Source organism: Hyaena hyaena, unplaced genomic scaffold, assembly GCF_003009895.1.
Source record: "Hyaena hyaena isolate Hyena2069 unplaced genomic scaffold, ASM300989v1 scaffold_637, whole genome shotgun sequence".
NCBI classification, from domain to species: domain Eukaryota; kingdom Metazoa; phylum Chordata; class Mammalia; order Carnivora; family Hyaenidae; genus Hyaena; species Hyaena hyaena.
The window spans coordinates 772,390-779,711 of NW_024081260.1; the positions used below are offsets into that span (position 1 = coordinate 772,390).

The 7,322-nt window shown below is 50.9% G+C and overlaps 1 non-coding gene across 1 annotated transcript; it reads left to right on the plus strand.

Annotated features, from left to right (window-relative positions):
- The first annotated feature begins 4,114 nt into the window (after positions 1 to 4,114).
- On the plus strand, positions 4,115 to 4,196 carry TRNAL-AAG. The gene has a single exon. It is a non-coding gene; the product is annotated as a tRNA-Leu (tRNA).
- Positions 4,197 to 7,322: the final 3,126 nt, after the last annotated feature.

A 7,322-nucleotide genomic window follows, 5' to 3' on the forward strand; every position in this document is an offset into this window, starting at 1 on the left:
TCGTGTTAAATGAAGCGGTTCTCTTTTTCTGATTAGCTTCACGTTCCCGCCCCCTCCTCCCCATATAAATTCATGATTCCCAAAACCTCTGTGAGCTGGGGCAGTTCTTAGTCATCTTGCCAATACCTCCCTCAGTTAACGAACTTTGACGCATATGTAAGATTAAGTTGTCTGAGAAGTTTGCCCACCATGGACCTGGGCACTATGGTTGGCACTGATTTTATATACAAAACCAAACCCCACAGGTAGCAGTGTGGGAACCTACTGTGCTAAGATACAGATTAGGGATTTTTTTTTCCTTCATGGTTATAACAGAAGGAGAAAAACCATATAGCTTTCAAAGAAGAGTCCCTTGACCCTAATCTAATTAGCTTTATGTGGAAGAGTAAAAAAAAAAAAAAAAAAGGCATTAAATACATTTAGGGCTCCCACACATACTGTCCCCTAAAAAGAGATATAAAAAGAAATGAAGCAAAGGATTCTTGCTACATATAGAGAAGACAAAATATGACAACGTGAAAAGATTGCTCAGGAAGCAATTGCCATCAAGCCTAGGGGGCTGATTTCCTGTGAAACTTTAGGCAGAAAGATAGACTAACTTTGTATATACTGGAAGCTGACAAACGATACTTTTAAAAATATATATATATATGTATTTATTTTTAAAATTTACATCCAAGTTAGTTGTCATATAGTGCAATAATGATTTCAGGAGGAGAACGCAGTGATTCATCCCCTGCATAGAACACCCAGTGCTCCTCCTAACAAGTGTCCTCCTTAATGACCCTTCCTTAATCCCTCCAATCCAGAACCCCTCCAGCAACCCTCAGCTTCTTCTCTGTATTTAAGAGTCTCTTATGTGTTGGGAGCCATTCTGAGCCCAATAGTCGAGAAAACTCCTGGTGAGGTTAAAGCAAGTTTGCACGGTCTCTGGCCAATCAGATGATGACCGATATCCACCCCCACTCAATTATTTCTGCTTGAGTAACGACCCCCAAGGTACCTAGTTGATTGGTATCGGGAGTGACTTGTCCCCTTATTTTGGCCCTGGTCTGATGATTGCACCTTGTGAAGGAACTTATTGTGGGGAATTCTCTTTATTATGGGAACAAACATTGTGTCTCCGGCAGGTCCTGTTTCCCTCCATACTTTCCCTTGAGCTATGAATAGACTAATGCCCTTACTTATAAAAGATTGACCTTTGTGAGTACAATTCTGTTTCTACTGTTGTGTTAGTCCAAGATGTTCATACAGCTCAACGTGTAAATCAGCTAACCAAAAACGTCTCTCATGCCCTATCTATTCAAGAAATCATAAAACAAGACACAAAGGTAAATACACTCAAAGAGGCTATTCTATGTATTGGAAATGAGCTAAACTCTTTAAAGGTATGGTTGGCTCTCCGGTGCCATAAAGAATATAACTGGACATCAAGTCTTGCCCAGAGACAAAGAGTCTAACTTAGAGAGAAGGAACAGATCAGGGCAGAACATAAGTTACTACATATCCCTTTGCTAACTGGTGATGTATAGCAGCCCCTTCCCTAAGGCCTACGTTCCACAAGCCCCTTCCCTTACCCTGCAGCTGTGATGAGGATGGATAAGAGTATCTACAAACCTATGACTTAATCTTAGTGTTATTACAATGTGTATGTTATCCTGTTTTCCACTAAGAACGCCCTGTTATTTTCTTAGTTACTCAACCTCACCAAAATTGGGGCAGTTCTGCAAGAATACTTCTGTAAAACCTGTTTCTGTACATTTTCCAAAACATCTTATCACAGAGAACTCTCCATTGTAAAAATTCCATTTTCTGATGCCATGTTAATGTTTGACCTATAAATAAAGACACCAAAACTGACAGGGCAGACATGCCTGCCTGGTGATCAGAAAGAATCTCGGGGCTCTCTCACTCTCTCTCGCCGACACCGTCCATCCTTCAGGGACCCCTGGACCTGCTGGAGCTGGACTCTGGCACTTATGTTTTGTCCCCCTCCCTGCACACTATACTGTTTGTAGCACACAGTCAATACTTAATGAATGAGTGGGTGGACTGCTGTTGTCCATTTGATATAGTCACTCTCTCTCAGCTGACTTCATCCTTCTGTTTTCCCCTGAGTTCATCATGCAAGAATGCAAACACTAGAGAGAGTAATAAGTTCTTGGATTGGTGCCGTGATGGATCAAGGTGAAGTTGGTGAAGCACTGAATCAATGAACATGTAGCAGGACAGTATTCTTGCTCTGCGTCTCTAAGCATTAAAAATTGTCACAAAGTGGTGGGTCTGTACCAAGTTCTGGCCATTGTGCCAGAGATTCAGAGCCCATGGGAGTACAGAGTCCCGATGGTGGAGAGGACATTGCTGTCGTGGTGAGGGATTCAAGGAGCACCTGGCAGGGAGCCCAGGTGAGGGCAGCAGACACCACAGGCGAGGAAGCATATACGGGGCACCAGGGAAAGTGAGGGTTTAGCTGGGAGGGTGACTATGCTGCTTCTGCTTTCTTGATAATCTTTTTTCTTAGTCATTTTCCTAAAGTAGCTTCTGCAGGTAATTACCAGAGTATTGCAACTAAGGATGATGAGATACTAGTGAATCACTTTGTGACATACGTTTGTTAAAGCCACTTCATTGATTAATCACCCACCTGCCCTCCCTCTCCCACCTGCTTCCCAAGGGAAATAGTCTCATTCCACACAGTCACTGGCTGTTTCACGCACCGCCTTCGCTCCATTAAAAGGAAGAAGGAAGATGGACAAACATGAGTAGCCCCATTGACCGTACCTCCGCATGGAGGGGTGGGTGGGGCCTTCTTTGGGCAAATTGTGACTGAGTTGTGATCCCGGGGTTGCTTAAAAAGTGGAATGGAGAGAGTGAACGCGAGGGACGGGATGTGAACGTACCTAACACCACTGTACTCTATGCTTATAAACGGTTAAAATGCCCAATTGTGCGTGATGTCTTTTTTTTTTTTTTTTTTTTTTACCACAACTTGAAACAAGACACCCGGTGCTCGGCTGGGAGTAAGAGGGCTCCTGGGTCGGGCCGGAGAGGGTCCTGTCATCCTCAGTGTGAATATTCTGCCATCCGGAATATTCTCTTCCTGTCCAGGGGGATACACGTTGTCAAGGGCAGCAGGTGGGGGTGCTGTCGCCCCTGGAAAGGCTCTTGGGACTCTGTCAGCAGGTATCAGGCCAACATTTCCAAGCGGCGTTATGGCTGCACAAGTCAACCTCAGCTCCTTAAACCTGCCTGGTCATACCCAGTCCACGCAGGTCCCTCTCAAAGATGAGGGTCCAGCCAACCCAGGTAAAATAACCAGTGTTCCCAGCGGTGCCCTCGAGCTCCCGTGGGGGAAGTGTGAGGTGCGCCCGCCACGCTTACTAGGGAGATGCTCCAGCTTAAACCTGTACGGAGCAACCGGTGATCTTTGTAGGAGAAGGAGGCCGTATGACCAGAGACGAGGGTTGTGTTCGCTGCCTTGGAGGACGGAGGGATGTGGCCACAACCAGAGCCTGGCAGCCACCCGGCCCCCTCGCCCAGAGCCTGCGGGCGAGGACATCTGCGAGCCCAGGGGCATCCCTTCGAGGGCATGTCCCGCGAGACCCTGCGCGTTCCCGCGAGAGCACAGGAGTCCCGCGAGAGCACGCGGGCCGGCGGCTCGTGTAAGAACTGCCGGCGGCGGCGGGAACGTGCAGGGAGCTCCGGGAGCCGCTGTGGGAAGTTGTCCCGAAGGCGAGGCTTCCTTGGAATGTCCGCAAACGCACTCCGTGAGCGCTCTGAAGATAGAAGGCAGATGCAGCAGGAACTGCAGCTGCTAACTTTACTACGACCGTATTTCTAACGTAAAACGCGCTCAGCGTAGTCGCACGTAGGCACCAAACTGCCTGGGTCGAAGGGGCGGGTCGCGGCAGCCCCGCGCCTGCGCAGTAGACGCGGCGCAGTCGGCAGCCGACCTGCCCTGTGATGACGGGGAGACTTCGACGCCACCGCGGCCCCGCTCCTCGGGGGCTGCCGGGTTCCGCCCGCAGTGAGGGCGCGGGCCGTGCGGGCGGAAGCCTCCCGCGGCCCCGTTGACACCTCTAAGGGACCGGGAGGGGCCGCCCGTGCCGGAAGTGGTAGCGTGGCCGAGCGGTCTAAGGCGCTGGATTAAGGCTCCAGTCTCTTCGGGGGCGTGGGTTCGAATCCCACCGCTGCCAAAGATTTTTCTTCCTTCACGCTCAGTGTGGACAGTTCCCACAGTCTCAGGCCCCTTTGCCTCCTCCTCTGGCTCGTGTTTACTCCGGATACAGCCGCGGCCCGGCCTGGAGGCGCTTTTGTGCTCGCGGTCCTCAGGACCTGACGTCAGACCCTGGCAGCCTCTTTGTACCCCGGGCGCCTGCGAGGGGATGAGGTGTGTCCGGAATAGCTGCGGATCTTCCTGCGGCCCCAGCAGTGGGCTGTCTCGTGCCAGGAGCCCCCCGCGGAGGGCGCCAGTGCTGGTCCCGTGACTGCGGACACACCCGCCAGCGCCGGCTGCGTCCCGGCGCCTGGTGCCCCCCCGTCCGGTGCCCCCCCGTCCGGAGCCTCCAGCGCCAGGTCCCCCTAGCGACCTATGCGTCCTAGCATCAGGTGCTTCCCTGTGTCGGGTGCCCTCCAGCCGCGAGTGCCCAGTGCCGGGTGTCCCCCAGCGTCAGGTGCCCCCCAGCCGCGAGTGCCCAGTGCCAGGTGCCCCCCCCAGCCACGGGTGTCCCCCAGCGTCAGGTGCCCCCAGTGCCGGGTGCCCCCCAGCGTCAGGTGCCCCCCAGCCGCGAGTGCCCAGTGCCAGGTGCCCCCCCAGCCGCGGGTGTCCCCCAGCGTCAGGTGCCTCCAGTGCTGGTGCTTCCAGCGTCAGGTACCCCCAGTGCCGGTGCCCCCCAGCCGCAGGTGCCCCCTAGCGCCAAGTGCTGCCTCTAGCGCTGATCCCCTCGGCCTCGGCGCGCTTTCCTGCTTCCGCTCAGCCGCGCCGCACGTCTCCGCCGCTTGGGGGCTCCCTGCTCCGAACAGATCTCTTGTACACGCGGCATCTTTCTTCTCTTCTAGTCCTTAGCGTGGAAGCCGTTTCCTCCTGGAAGCCTTCCCTAGTCACCCCCTGTCTCCTACCAGGGTTAGGGTTAGGGGGTACGGAGAAGAGCCGGAGCGCCCACATCTCCACCGTAAAGCTTAGAGTTCAGCGGGGTTCACAAGCATTAGATAAGTTATTGAGAAAATATGGTAAAGTGTCTAGCAAAAAAGAGAGTTCTCATGTGGACTTTGAAGTTCCATATTTAGGAGAACAGGGACGTTAGAGAATGGCAGGGGCTGAGGCTGGTGGAAGGGCCACACCACACTGTTCCCAGCGGTTGTTGCTGGGATGAGAGGCAGCTTTTCACCAGACTCTCCGTTTCTGTGTGCATTGTATCTGTACCGTTTTCACTTCCAACGACCAATTCTCCGATTTTTCGCAGACACCCACAAGGCCCGCAAGACTGTATCCCGCTTTAGATGCCGCGTGCAAGTCCCATACCTCCCTTCCATCTAAAGAACCGGCTACAGGGGCGCCTGGGTGGCTTAGTCGGTTAAGCGTCCGACTTTCGCTTGGGTCATGATCATCTCGCGGTTCCTGGGTTCGAGCCCCGCGTCGGGCTCTGTGCTGACAGCTCAGAGCCTGGAGCCTGTTTCAGAGTCTGTGACTCCCTCTCTCTCTGACCCTCTCCCCCCTCCTAGAAATAAAAGTATTAAAAAAAAAAAAATAAAGGACCGGCTACAAATCAGAGGTTCCTGACAGTCTCTCCTTAGGTTCGATAATTTGCTCGAATGGCTCAGAACTCAGGCCCACATCTGATTTTCATTTACTAGTTTATTATAAACAGATGTAACTCAGAAACAGCCAAATGGAAGAGATGCACAGGGCACGGTGGGCAGCGGGTGGGGGAATAGAGAGATGCCATGCCCTACCAGACAGGGCACCTTCCCGGCACCTCCAGGTCTTCATCAGCTCAGAAGCGCCTATTCTGTCACTTTGGGGGTTTTATGAAGGTTTCCAGTAGGCATGGTGGATTATAATCTCCAGCCCCTCTCCCCTCCCGCGAAGCTGGGGGATGGGGTGGAGGCTGAAAGCTCTAGGCTTCTAACTATGACTTGGTCTTTCTGGCTACCAGTCCCATTCTGAAACGTACCAACATCTCCTTGTTAGAACAAAAGAAGCTCCTGGCACTCAGGAAATTCCAAGGGACTTTGGAGCTATGTCAGGAACTGGGGACAAAGACCAAATATATATTTCTTCTTATTCCCCAGAGCCAGTAGCTGCTCTTTGTTCTGGACTGTCTTTCAAAAATACTCATTTAAAGGGGCGCCTGAGTGGCTTAGTCGGTTGGGCGTCCGACTTCGGCTCAGGTCCTGATCTCATAGCTCGTGAGTTCAAGCCCCATGGTGGGCTCTGTGCTGATTGACAGCTCAGAGCCTGGATCCTGCTTTGGATTCTGTGTTTCCCTCTCTCTCTGCTCCTCCTCCATTCGTGCTCTGTCTCTGTCTCTCAAAAATAAATAAATGTTTAAAAAAATACTCATTTAAAGAATGGCCTTGAAAGATAGAGATAGTGTGTCCATCTGGTGCAAAGGACAGGCATTCTTACTGTGCTCCCTGTGCTCAGGGTTCCTCTCCTGTAATGCTACCCACCATGTGTGCAGGCATCCATCTCAGTCCATCTGAGTTACCCCTGTGGGAGCTGGTGCTTGAGAAATCTGCAGAGGCTGAGAGCCTGGCTCCTGCTGTTATGGTGAGAAATAAAATGTCCTTTGTAGAGTGGCAGAATAATTCTTTGCCATAAGAATTATTTTGAGCTTAAGGCGCTTAAAAGTACAGGTGCAAGAAGAGTGCTCTGACACTCTCCTTTTTCTTTTGGAAAGGAGATAAAAATCCGTATGTGGAAAATGTCCACCTTATATCCCAACATGAAAGTAGCATTCTTATCATTGAGGGCAAGAAGCTGAAGCTGAGAGAATTCTGTACCGACCTTGTTAAATTAATTTTTCTTTTAGCCCCACCTATTTTAGTTACCTTTCCATATTGCTTCTCTTTGTTCAACCTAATGTAAAAGCATTTCAGTTTCTCCAGTTCTTTGATACTCATTTCTTTAGGAGGGTTCATGTGTCATGTAAAATTTATATGAAGTAAATTTGTATATTTTTCTCTTGTTCCTGTCCTATGCCAGGCCTGGGTGAAGATCCTGAGAGAGTGGAGGTAGATTTCTGCCCAGAAATCAGATTTGATAGTTACATGTTGTCAACAGCCAGAGAAGAGAGAAATTAGTGCTTTCACTTTTACAC